This window comes from Acomys minous, assembly GCF_964271855.1.
Source record: "Acomys minous genome assembly, chromosome: 16".
Taxonomy (NCBI): domain Eukaryota; kingdom Metazoa; phylum Chordata; class Mammalia; order Rodentia; family Muridae; genus Acomys; species Acomys minous.
Window position 1 is genome coordinate 7,928,683 of NC_140498.1, and position 13,271 is coordinate 7,941,953.

The window sequence follows — 13,271 nt, forward strand, 5'->3', positions numbered from 1 at the left end:
CAGACAGGAGCGTTTTAATTCCGCTCTGCTTCATTCACCCCTGCGTTTCACAGATGTTCCTGCTCCCCTTCTATGCTGCTGTCTGCCTGCCCTTACTTACTCATGTTTCCCACCCACCCCCACTCGGCATTTAATCGTTCTTCCCCCGGCCCCCCACCCAGTGTAAACATCTTGTGAACATCTCTGGAGCTCAGTAATATGAAGCATTTTTACTGGGGGCGGGGGGGGGTGTTTGTTTTCTTGGTGTGTGTCTTGGAGTGAAACAGGGTCTGACTATGGTGCCCAGTCTAGCCTGGAGCTCCCCATCCTCCTGCTCCCAATGCCCGAGCGCTGAGATTCTACGTGTGTCATCATGCCCAAATTACCTACATTCGTAGGTTGGGAGCAATCACTATGTTTTCATACCCTGGAACTTGACGACACCTTGTGTTCAGTGTGCCCCCCCCTTTTTTTTTCTGGACTTTTATCTCATAAATGAGTTCTGGGTTCGTGAATTGTTAAACCTGGAGTTATAATAACCAGAAAACTGTTCACTGAGACCCACACGGATTGCCTGATGGAAAAGTGAGTGAGGGGAAACTGGTTAAAATTTACACTCCATTGTGTCCAACGTGTATCAAAATACACACACCACCCTCTCTCCAATTAGTTATCTGCCATTGCCTGTCTGGTAAACCATCTGTTTCCTCAAACCTTAGGACTCCTGGGCTCTTAAATACAAGATAGATTACATTACTGCACATATTTTCAAAGTTTCTAGAGTTCCCTAACTATTTTAGACTTCTGAATATTTAGTATGTGTTCTTCCCCAGTACACTTCACACTTTTTTTTTTCATATAAACATTTTCTTTCCATCCACACCTGACTACTACAGGGTCACTTAGCAGCAGTTCCCAGCCTGTGGGGTGCGGGGGTCACATGTCCGATGTCCTACATATCAGATACTTATATTACAATTCATAACTGTTGCCAAAACTACAGTTATGAAGTGGCAACACAATAGTTTTATGGTTTGTGGTCACCACAGCATGAAGAACTGCAGCAGTAGTTGAGAACCACTGATTTAAGGTCTGCTTATTGTTTCCACACACAGATGGACATATGCATGCACACACACACAGACACACACACACACACACACACACACACACACACACACACACTGACAAGCAAAGTAGTGACTTAATTCCTTTCAAACACCAGTTGCTATATTTGTACTTTGGCCATAGACATTTTGTGTGTGTGTGTGTGTGTGTGTGTGTGTGTGTGTGTGTGTGTGTGTTGGCAATAAAGTTTCATCTTAGCCATCCATGTAATAATCTTTTATTTCTTCTATAATGAACAACTTCCCTTACTTCTAGTCCATGCAAACTAAAATCTACGTAAGTCATGTTCTTTCACAGGCTTTTGAAGACTGAGTTTGACGAACAATCCTGTGACCAGTAATGCTGTAATGCTCTCTGTTGATCACTAGTGTGATTAGTGAGTAACTAGTGCACCAGAGGGCGTGGCCACTATAAACACACAATGTATCTTAACCCTGAGGAAGTCTGGATGAGGGTGGCTTGTGAGTGTGTGTGTTCTGACGTGCGTTGGACACGATTGGAGTGTGAATTCTAACCAGCTTCTTCTCACCTTTTCTTCATGCAACCCAAGTGTTACATGGATCTCAGAAAGAGGACAAAGGTCTCCTTAGGTGAGACCATAAAAATAAGTGACAGAGAAGTAGTTCCCATCATGAGAGTCTAAAGAGTGTATTTCTGGGGGTAAATATAATATGAAAAGAGTGTCACAGAATTAGGAAGGACCTCACCATAGAAATAGTTACGTTTCAGCTTGGTGTGGGTACAGCTTAAACATACTGCTGCCTCTGGCTGTCTTCCTGGCATCTCCTCCTCCCAGATCCAACTGTAAGGCTAAAGAGGTCACACAACCATTTCCCAAGGCAGTGCCTGGTTGAGACTCTCTCTCTCCTACTGGCTGATACTTTCGATTGTTTGCGCTTACTTAGGTCGTTGCCTGTTTGTCTCTCCTAAACCATGAGCTCCATAGAGTAGGTATGCTCTGTCCTACAGCATTTGCAGAGCTTTGAAGATGAATAAACGCTAGGTGGTCACCTTAGACATGAAAACAGGGTAGGAGAGGCAACCAAGAGCTGGGAAAGAGTGAGCCCTACTAGAGGACAATTGCAGATGGCGTAGACAAAGGAGAGTAAAGGATGAGGGAACACAGACACAAACAGGCAGCTCACAAAATGCAGACCTGAAAAACCCAAGCCTACTGATATTTGCACATGAAAACACACACAATCTCATAGCTATTAAAGACGCTCTAGCTAAAATAATTAGTGCTAAAACTGACACCATTTAAAACCCACTTTCAAAGCGGAGAGCGGCTGCTATTTCTCAGACTCAGCACTATTTCTGGCGGGTGGGGAGAGGGGGAGAGGGGGTTCTGCTTCCAGTCCTGGCAAATCGATCACTTGACCCAGCAATTCCTCACTTAGAATTTATCTTAGCAAATAATTAGGCAAAATCGCGCCTCAGGAGCATGAGTCTCAGGACTGTTTATAAAAGTGAAAAATTGAAAACTGCATAAATGTGTCACGACGGGCAATTAGTTTAATGGATTATGGTGTGTTCGCGCAATCGGTTGGTATGCATCCATTAAATAGGTTGTTTTAGGCATGAAGGATGCTCGTGATGCATCACTAAGGGGGAAAAATCATTTAAAGAACAGTAGATGGAGTAAGACTCCATTTTCATGCAAACAAAACAAAAGTCAAATGTATGCTCTGGGAATAAGTTAGACTTCCGGGACTCAGATGGTCAAATAAGCAGCACCTGCTGTATCCATCCGCTCAAGTGAAGCCCCTGCTGTATCCATCCGCTCAAGTAAAGCATCTGCTGTTTCCATCCGCTCAAGAGAAGTTTCTCAGTTTGCGTATAAACTCTGGGGCCAGATTAGAGGTATGTATGAAGAAGCTAAGGAGCGGCTCTGAGCTGATTATTAACTCTAGGGGAAAGCAGGAATCAAATGGCCAGAGAACAAGTGCTTCAATGAGCAGGGACTAAGCTGTGGACGGTGTTCGCATGCCCTTGGAGTGCAAGCACCAGACTTGAATATCAACAGAGAGCCTTGGAACTAGCCCTGGAGAAAAGTGTGTGCTTGAGTGAAGTTCGAGACAGCTGAGTCCCCTCCTCCTGGAGAAAAAAAGCTAAAAGGTAATGTGTAATGACAAATGCAATAAAAACAGTAATGTAATGTTATTTCATGGACTGTACGGATGGGGTACAGCGATTTTCATTATAAGCATATTACAGAGATATTGGTAAACATGTACCCATGGTGATTTGATGAAAATTAAAACTAAAAGAAAAGCTGGAACTTTTGTAAAAAAAAAATATTTTCTGTTTAATTTGGGCTCAGTTTTATACCAACTATTACTTTACACAGTTAGAAAAATTCATATTGATAGCAAACAGTGACGTGAAGCTTGGGTAGGCCTTTCTTAGTTGTATTTATCTCTAGGGCAATATTTCCAAAGATAAAGTGGCTCAAGAAGCAAAGTGCTTCCCCTCTTAGGGATACAGGGAGCCCCAGTGAATCAGACCCAATTAGCAAGTCATGCCCCTCGCCACACAGTGAAGAAGGGTCTGGCTGTCTCAGCGAGCTACCGCTCCTCAGAGGCATGATAGCATTCAGCTTCTTCAACAGCACAAGGAAGGAAAGGCATCAGGGTGGTGCCAGAGATAAAATAGCAATGGAAGAAACGCCAGGACCTGGGGAGGCAGGGCAGGTTATAAAATGCGTAGCCCTGAGGACCTCAGTTCAATCTTTCAATCAAAAAGCCAGGCACACATTTGTAATCCAAGAGTTGAAACTGAAGGGAAACAGATGGGTGCCCAGAGTGTGCTGGCCAGCCAGGCTGTCCCAGGTCAGCGAGTCCCGGGTCCTAGTGAAGCAAGGCGGAAGGCCCCTGAGGAAGAGCACACGAGTTTCTCTATGGCCTTCACATGCACGTGAACATCCACACAAGCACGCAGGAACCCACAGACACGCACACACACGGACATGGACAAGAACACGGACACATGGAAAGAAATGCTACATCTAACCCACAAGAAGAACATTATGATGGGCGGATCTGGGCCCAGGGGTCCTGCTCAAACTATGGAACCAGCCAAGGACAATCCATGCAGTAAACTTCGAACCCCTACCCAGATCTAGCCAATGGACAGGACATTCTCCACAGTTGAGTGGAGAGTGGGGTCTGACTTTCACACGAACTCTGGTGCCCCATATTTGACCACATCCCCTGGATGGGGAGGCCTGGTGGCACTCAGAGGAAGGATAGCAGGCTACCAAGAGGAGACTTGATACCCTATGAGCATATACAGGGGGAGGAGGTCCCCCTCAGTCACAGTCATAGGGGAGGGACTTAAGGGGAAAATGGGAGGGAGGGAGGAATGGGAGGATACAAGGGATGGGATAACAATTGAGATGTAATATGAATAAATTAGTAAAATATATTTTTTAAAAAAGAAATGCTACATCTGTTCAATAAGCCTCTCTTCTATAAACCAGGCACCATGCTGGGCTCTGGAGTTACTAAGCTCCCGTTTGGGAACACTGTAAGCAATCTGAACACCTGTGGCTAATGCTAAGCTAAAGATGTGAGAGAGAAGTGGTGGAGCACATCCTCCAGGACTAGAGAGCGCTAGTTGAAAGAAGGCAAGATGGAGGACTAAGAAACAACGAATATGATTAAGTGATTAAGACAGATTTAAAATGTGGGGTCCTGGCAAGAGGCAGACCTTGGCTGCAATCCCAGCTCCATCGTTTATGGAACCAGTAGCAACTTAATTTTTCTAAGCTTTTTTTTTTCTACTTGTCCAGTGGGGAGGGTAGCTGATGTTCTCAAGGTTAAGAGAAACCACGCGCCTTGTGAGTAGCTTGCACTGAAAAGTGTTTCTCGTTCTAGTTATGTCTGAATGTGACAGTGGGTATCATAAATAAAGGATGAAGGCTTCTGTCTATAACTCATGGCCTGTGTGTGCATACATGTGGCTGTGGGTGGTCCTGTGCACGACTAGGGAATGACCACCCACATAGCAGCTTACATGTGAAGGTCAGAGGACACCTCTGTGGCATCAGATCTCTCTTTCTATCTTTGTGCAGGTTCTGGGATTGGACTCAGGTTAGTACGCTGCACAGAAAGCTCCTTTGTCCACTTCCCATCTCACTGGTCCTGAGGCAAGATTTTCCCTGTTTCAGAAGGGCCAGGCAGGGAAATGGCTATGTCCAACAATTTTGTGTTACAGTGAGAAAGAAGGCCAATCATCTCGTAGTTGTGCAGTCAATGAGGCTGATGTCTCGGCAGTCTCAGTCTGGTGGTGGAGTCTGAGGGGGTTCTTGGAGAGATGCTGGCTTTCAGTCCACATTGGAATTCTGAAGCCATTTGATGTAATACCAGCTGCACAGCTGCAGCAACAGGACAGATGAACCTGCCAGCAAGAGTGAGAGAAAGCAGGCAAACAGCAAAGGTTCTTCTTCTAGGTCCTTTCATGTCAGCTGACACCAGATTTAGAGTGGGGCTTTCTGCTTCAAATAACCTGATGAATACAGTTCCGCACAGAAGCACCCAGAAGCTTAGGTTTTTGTTGATTACAAATGTAGTCAAGTTGGCAACCAAGATTAGTCATCAAAGTGAGTGAGAAAAAAATCAAAAATTATCTGAAGCACCTTTGATCAAGACATGTTTGGCTGAAGTTGGGGGATGGTGGAAATAAAACAGAATGCTGGGGTGTGGCGTGTTTAGGAAAAGCAGCTTCAGAAGTCTCCATAGTACGTTCGGTTTCTGTGGATCAACACTCTTCTACACGCACTGAATGGGTGACGGTCCTGGAAGTGGAAGGAGTCTAAGGTACACAGATGTCTGCTTGCATTTTTCTGATGGGGCTTGACTTCCTGGCTTGGGGGAAGAGGAGTCGCCGTGTCACCAGCACCCACCACCCCGTGCTTTGCAAAAATGGATAGAGATAGAGATGTGAAAGAATAGCACGCATACACACTGGAGCACACTGGAGCTCACTGGAATACACTGGAGCTCATCTGTTCTGAATGGCTGCCCAGGATCCAGAAAAGTTACATAATGACCTGGGGTCAGGCAAAAGGAAAGACACACACACACACACAGAGAGAGAGAGAGAGAGAGAGAGAGAGAGAGAGAGAGAGAGAGAGAGAGAGAGAGAGAGATCTTCATGCTAATACTAAAGTAGGATTCAAGATAGGCTGTGTTCTACCATGTACTCAGGTCAGAAGGTAGGCATGAGCTGAGAGCCACAGGGATAGGTACAGGACTGATGCACAGTCCCTGGGAGAGTCAACCAAGCCAGATTACCTGGAACTTTGCCCCAGTTTCTCTCAGTATTGTTTGTTAACTGAGAGAAAACTGAGAGTAGAAATCTGCCCGACACTCCAGACAGACAGTAAGGAAATTGTTTCGGCCATGACACTAGTTAGAAAAATAAACTGAATGAATAAAATAATTCTGCCACCAGGATGCAGCTTCCCTGCCCTGCATGTTTAGAGTTGATTTTGCACAGCTTTTGTGGAACAAGGACCCTTGAGGTGAACAGGGGTGTGAAGATAGTTTTGGGTGGTTGATGGGTCTGGGCTGTTTAAAGTAAACAAAGCACTCCAAAGGGAGCCTGTGATGACTCACAGTGGCTGCCTAGCCTCCCAAAGCCTCCCAGTGGAAGAAAGTGTCCTTATTTAACAAAGTCGTAAACAGTACAAGGAAAATGTCCACTGTCCACTCAAGTCAACAGGATCCCAAGCATGAAACCCAGAGTTTTGGTGAGAGTCCCCACTGATGAGGATTAACAGACTCACTAATCCTTGGGTACCACAATAAGCCACTGGCCTTTGTGACAGAAGCTTGTTTTCAGTAGATGACAATACAGGGACCGACAACTGGTCGAGGTACAGAGAATAAGAGACTACAGAATGCTCAGCCGTAATCGGGACATCCACATGACACTCCCTCCTCCCGAGGATCGGGGTCATTCCAGAAAAGGGAAACAAGGGACTGTTAGAGCCAGAAGTGACAGATGACTGCAAGGAAACTGTCTTCCCTCTCAGCAGGGTAGACACACATGAGAATTCACAGCATCTGTGACAACATGGACAAGACCTGTGCAAGCCAAAGCCAGACCAAGTCCTGGTACTGAGAGAGAGAGAGGGACGGATGAAATCCCACCCCAGACCAAATGGTATTTGAGAGCCACTGGGAGAGGGAGAGTGCAGCCAGCCACGCCCCAGTGAAGGCCACATATCCAAGAGCCTACAGGCAGCATACACTGCACTTGGTGGATTAAAGCAATGTAACAACAAAAATGAGGACATAAAGTTAGCTGATAAGGAATGGGCCTGAGGTGGGGGTGGGCCTGGGGAGATTGTGGGAAGGAGTCGAATACAATCAAAATACAACCTATGAAGTTCTCAAAGAACTAAGAAAAACGAGAAAAAAGTTTTAAAAATAAACACTGCAGATCCAAAATCTAAAATGCTGGGAAATCCTTGGGAAAGAGGGCAGCATGTCAGGTTTATGATGACTACATTGGATGCAGCAATGAAAAGGGGGAGAGATGGGAGAGGTGGGAGTCCACTGTGCATGGACTGTCCAGTACTGTCCAGCATATAGCATGGAAGAGGGAGAAGACAGGAAGTGTAGAGTTAAAAGACAGACTCGAGATGGAGGAAATCTAGCTTATACCTACTAAGAACTACAGGCTGAGAGAATGAAGATGGTGGGAAGAAAATAATGTTTGGAGTGGCAATAATTGACAGCTATGCAGACTTCATCAAAAAGGATGCCTTCCAATTAAAGAAGTTGAATAAGTCTATGGAAGACCAGTAAATAAAAGGAAATAAGTGTACTTCTAGACTAGTTGTAGTGAAATTATATGGATTTTCAGGAAGGAAAACAATAGACTGCATATACTGAGGCAGTACCTTGAATAGCAGCAGTATTTCTAAGAGTGACATTAGAGACTGGAAGATGCTGTTACAATATCTTCAGGGTACTGAGGAGTATCCAGGAAAGCAGAATTCTCCCATCAGCTGCACAACTGAAGAGTAGGGGAGGGATGCAGATATTTCATAAAAGGGCTGTCAGGGCGCCGGAGAGATGGCTCAGCAGTTAAGAGCAGTGGGTACTCTCCCAGAGGACCAGGTTCCATTCCCAGCACCCACATGGCAGTTCATAACCGTCCGTAGCTCCAGTTCCAGGGGACTGACATACTCTTTTGGCCTCTGTGGCACACAGACATTCGTTCAGGCAAAACACCCATACACATAAAAGCAATTAAAATAAATGACCACAAGATATTTTTAAAGGGGGTATCAGGCCTTACCACCAGCAAAAGAACAAAATGTTTAGAACTGAGCAAATGACATAGTTAAAGTTACAGGCAGAAAGTTACAGGATGTAGATAAACAACAACAACAACAAACTCCATATAACTCATTGTCTCAAAGAACCCCCAACATATTAAAAACAAAAGTAAATAAGTAATTTGGGGAGTATCCTGAGAAAAAGGAGAGACAATATAAAATCTTTTGTCTTAGACCAAATCAATGGCTGGGAGGGAGGAGGAAGAAGGAGGGAGGGAGGGAGGAAAAGAGGGAGGGAGGGAGAGAGAGAGAGAGACAGACAGACAGACAGACAGACAGACAGACAGACAGAGACAGACACAAAGACACAGAGAGAAAGAGAGACAGACAGGCACACACACACACACACACACACACACACACACACACACACACACAGAGAGAGAGAGAGAGAGAGAGAGAGAGAGAGAGAGAGAGAGAGGCTCTGTAATTTCCAAAAACAGGATAAGATATAATTTGATAAAATTATTCTCACTTCACTTCCCCCATGCCAGTTTCTGTTTTTAACTGCATAAAGACAGAGTTCAGATTAAAAATCAGACAAGAAATCAAGCCAGCAGAAGACAGAGAGTTACAGAGAGTGGGCTAAAAAGTACTTAAACCATAAAAATATGAAGCGACTATTGTTATTTTGAAGACGGAGCATGGTATGGTGAGCATGTCTGTTTTAGTGTTTCTACTGCTGTGAGGAGCCACCATGACCACAGCCACCCTTAAAAAGGAAGCCATTTACCTGGGGATGGCTTATATCTCACAGGTTTAGTCTATTTTCATCATGGTGGGAAGGAGGTATGCAGGCGGCCACGGTGCTGGAGAGGAAGCTGAGAGTTTTACATCCTGGTCCACAGGCAACAGGCTGAGAGAATGAGCCACAGAGCCTGACTTGAGCATCTGAAACCTCAAAGCCTGCCCCAGGGACACACTTCCTCAGCCAAGGCCACACCTCTTAATGGTGCCACTTCCTGTGGAGCTTCTGAGAGTCATTTCATTCAAACCACCATAATGTCCTAGTGGATGACCTCACAAGGTGGAGATATTTTCTAGAAGGATTAACTGAGAAGAGAGGACTTCCCACAGAGTGGGGCAAACCATCCAGTAGCAACCAGATATAGCATGTTGTAAAGCAGTACCGCCTTTGCTTTCCCAGCTTTGCTCCTTGCGGATAAATGCATCTACTATGTTGCTGCTCCTATTCCAACATCCTTTACCAACATCAGGACTCAGGTTCTTTGGCCTTCTAATTTGGACTGAGGACCAGATGATCTCCAGAAATCCTCCAGGCCTTCACTACCAGACTGGGATTGGCAAGGCCCCCAGCCTCATGGACTAATCAGCTACTGGACTCTCAGTTTCTCTAGCTTGCAGACAGACATTGTTAGACTACCACGTCTGAACTGTATAAGCTACTCTAATCATCTCCCTTTGAATAGATAGATAGATAGATAGATAGATAGATAGATAGATAGATAGATAGACAGACAGACAGACAGACAGACAGACAACCATTCTACTGGGTCTGTTTCTGCAGAGTGCTTGGACTCATATGCCTTAGTCTCAGCATTTCTGAAGGTGGAAGAAGGAGGCATGAATCAAAGCTGAAGAATAAATGAGAGGCCAGGAAGATGGTTTGTAAAAGAAAAAATATTCTGGAGATAAAGCAAGCATCACACTAATTTGACCAAAAAAGAGAAGATAATATTAAAAATACAATATTCTGCATAGAGGGAATGTATAAAATTGTTGACGAAATAAGAGGTAGATATGATAAACAGCTTAATGGCAACAAATGTGAGGACTTGAATTAAAAGGGCAATTTTCTAGAAAATTATAGGAAAACTGATTCAAAAAGAAATACAAAGCATGAGTGTACAAATTACACTCAAGGACAGTAAATGAATCCCCACACCCTGCTGTGACTCTCCTTGGATACAGTCTCCAAGCCTGGCTGGTTTTACAGGTACATTCTGCCTTCAAGAAATATATAACTTAACATGATAAAATTGCTTCTGAAGAATAGGAAAAGGAAGAGAGCTATTCAGCTCAGTTTATGATGCTATTAAATCTCAAAACAAAAACTGAAGAACTGTAGTCCGATGTCATGCAAACACACTAAACAAGCCATCCTAGTCATAATTTCTCAAGTCAACCCTAATTTTAAACATGTAAAAATAGGTTCTATTAATATGAATCATTGCTCTGCCAGGTTAAAGTAATGAATGCCATTCAATAACTATAGTGGATTAAGCCAACAGCATCATCCAACAAGTTATCTTAACGAACGAAGACTACATGAAAGTTCCTCAATGGAACAAAGCGTATCTATCAGTCAAAACGGTGTCGATAACATAATCAGGATAGCCACTATTCTGCTTTCAGTGCTATGCGGGAGGTCCTGGTCAGCATAATAGGAAAAATTAAAAAGGAGAGAAGGAAGGAAGGAAGGAAGGAAGGAAGGAAGGAAGGAGGGAAGGAAAGAAGGAAGGAAGGAAAGACAGATGGACAGACAGGTTGCAATGTTTATAGCCATCTTATTCACTAAAAGTAGCAGCCTCAGAACAACCAAAATGTCAATCAACAAGAGATGGACAGCAGATTGTGTCCTCTGTACTGTACTCTAGTGTTCACCCATAGCAGAAAAAAGGGGCTGCCACTGCAGATGAGAATGTGAATGAGTCTTCATGTGACATCATGGCACGTGCAGGCATCTGTACTTCATATGCCATTAGCACACAGATCAAGGACAAGGAAGGTAACAGATTATAACAGAGAGAAGTCCATGTCGCCCAGGGCAGGGAGAGTGACTTGGGGGCAGGGGAGTACAGGTGAATGGAGTGTGCTTTCTCTCTCTCTCTCTCTCTCTCTCTCTCTCTCTCTCTCTCTCTCTCTCTCTCTCTCTCTCTCTCTCTCTCTCTCTCTCTCTCACTCTCCCCAAGGGGTGTTAATTATATGTGTGTATATAATTATCAAGGCTGACAGATCTGAATAATTAAGATCTGTGACTTTCGTCTTGTGGCAATTATAGCTCAAATTTTGAAGCAGAACAGACATTTAGAAACCCTGAAGATTGCGGAAAGAGGCTACTAAATGATATAATTGTTTACATGGAACATATTAGAGAATCTACAAATACATATTAGTCCTAATAAGAAAGTTCAACAAGGGTGCCAGAAATCAATACCTGAAAATCGATAGTTATTTTTTAAATGTACTTTTTAAAGGACATTATTAACTATGGCCGTAAAAACTTTTAGATGCACATAAATAAATCTAACAAATGATGTGTGTGATGTTTATGGGGAAACAACTAAATTTTATTGAAGGGGACGAAGAAAGAGTCTTTTTACCACATTTATGGGAGGGAGGGTTCCATGTTTTAAAGATGACAATTTCCCCAAACTCACCCTAAAATCCAAAACAATTTCAATAAAGATCCCAGTGGGGTTTTCAGAGAACTTACAAGATGATTCTAAAATGCATATAAAAGCAAAAAGCCAAGACTAGGCTAGAGAATTGCTAAGAGGAAGGGAGAACAGGGGAGGGGAGAAAGAGCTCTCTGCTTTGGAATATTAAGACCACATATCACGCAGGCCCACACTAATGTAAACAGTGTGATACTGCCACAGGGGAGAGTTTAGGAATAAAGCACCTATCAGAAGTTTGAAAGCTGCCAAAGGAGCTAGCACACAACAGTAGGCTAAGAAAGCATTCGATAAAAGAGTGTGGTGACAAATGAATAGCATCCTAAGAGAGGTCCTCCTGTTTGTATGGAAGAAAGCAGAGCCAGGTACCCATCTCACAACACTCACAGACCTCCCCCGAACATGAAAAGCAAATTTTAAAAAGAAAATACAGAACAGAGAAGTGGCATCTGGTATTGCCATGTTTTCATGACATCAAAATTATAAACAGTGTTGGGAAAAGAAAATATTGAGGCCATGACTGTGTCATGCTAACAATGTCTATGTATGAAGGTGATAAAAAGGAATGATCCAAGGAAGGTGTTTACAAGCTTGGTGTGCAAAACCTGACACCTACCACTCTAGTTTCTGGGTATTTGCCCTGGAGAGACAGGTGCACTGGTGATGCACTCAAGGCAGCTCATCAATATATTGTTTGCAGTAGCAAAAGACTAGGGGGTAACAATGTGATAATATTGTGGTCTTTAAAAAATTCTACAAATAAAACCTATGCACAGTTATTATGGATGCATACATATTTAAAGAAGGTATATATGGATACACAGTCATATTTGTATAGTGGTAGAACATAGGGGAACAGTGTCAGGCCAGACAACCTGGGTTATAATCCTCAGCCTGGTTGCCTATTATGTAGCCATGGATAGATTATTTAATTGCTCCTTCTCAGCCCTTCATCTTCAAAAGTAAGGATAATAGTAATGTGTGGCAGACATGTGCCTTGGGCATTAAAGGCTTTGGTGGTTGTAATCCTAAAGTGGCTATCTATCACAACATTTTGCCTAACCTGAAACAATAGATATTTCCTCTTCTCAAACCTACAGACATAGCTACATCTGAAGAGGACTTACTTGTCCTATATGACAGAAGGCATCACATGGGTTAGGTCATAGTCTCAGTCCATTTGTAAGTGGAGCCCTCATGATTCAAACATTTCCCATTTGGCTCCATCTCCTCACCCTGTTGGCCTTGAGAATTAATTTTCCAACACATGCTTTTTTAAAAACATAATCAAATCCTTGGGTTAGTGTGTGTGTGTGTGTGTGTGTGTGTGTGTGTGTGTGTGTGTGTGTGTGTGTGTGTGTTTTGCCACCCTCACCTGAGCAAGAGTTGAA